The following is a 1155-nucleotide window of genomic DNA, read 5'->3' on the forward strand; positions in this document are numbered from 1 at the left end:
GCCAATTTCTTCCAGTTACAGAGCCTACCCTAATGCCCCCTCCCCCTCTCTTCAGCAAGAATTTGTTCATCTTCTCTAGAAACATCTTCTCATATTCATCCTCTTTGATCTTCTAAGAACCTAGGTAGCTTGGTCAACAGTCTCACTCCCTTGCAACCCCTGAGTTTTCCAGCTTCCTGTAGCCTGGACCTGGGCAGTGGTGCAACACTCGATTGCAAGTCTTTTTTCTGTTTCTCTTTTTTTTTGGTGCAAGGTCCCTCTGAAGACTTTGCCTCATATCACGTAGCCTTACTATTCTTGCTTGTTTTGCACAACCTTTCCCGCCAGCCTGTAGTCGGTATTTTCCAACCACATTTCCATGGGTCAAGATGGAGTTTTTGGCACTGGCTTTGTCTCAGGTTCAGCCCCCTGACCACTCTGCAGCCAGTCTCTGTGCATTTACCCTAGAAGCAATCACCTCCTGGTCTAAGTGGAGCAAGCCCATTTTAACTCCAGCACCAGCTTTCTTCACAAGCACAGGGGAATTTTGCAGCCTGCTGCCCATAAGCGTAATGCTGGCAACTCTAGAAATGCAACTGAGGCAGCCCCAGTTTATGCATGGCCTGCACTGCTGTCGGGGAGAACCTGCCTGAAACAGCAGAGCTGAGCTCTGCGCAGCTGCGGCCTTGGGTTGGATCTGCAAACAGGCCAGGAGCAAAGGGAGTGCAGGACAGTTTGTAACAGCTCTGAGGGGTCTCCCTGCAGGATTGCCACATACCTGCACCTGCCTCAGCACTTCGTGCCAAGCACAACAGCCACAACAAGGACTCAGGGGATGGGGAAGTGGGATGGAAAGCAAACTGAAGCACCAACGGCCCCAAGCTCCACACAGGGCTATGGGAGTGCGACCAAGAGTTAGAACCTAACCACAACTCTCAGCTGCCATCAGAGAGCACAGCTGTCCTGTGGGCTCTGCAACCCAGATTTTGCCTACAGGGCAGAAACATCATTAATAGGTTGAGCAAGCTCAGCTGCTGCTTTGGGGAAATGGGTGTGATCCGTCATAGAGAATCTTTTAACTTCCTCTTCCTAGAAAATTCATGATCAACAGGAAATCCAAGCTTTGCGTGATACTTCAGAAATTCTTTTCCAGGACGATGTCAGAACCAAATTAAT

Source organism: Accipiter gentilis, chromosome 22 (genome assembly GCF_929443795.1).
Source record: "Accipiter gentilis chromosome 22, bAccGen1.1, whole genome shotgun sequence".
Lineage (NCBI taxonomy): Eukaryota > Metazoa > Chordata > Aves > Accipitriformes > Accipitridae > Astur > Astur gentilis.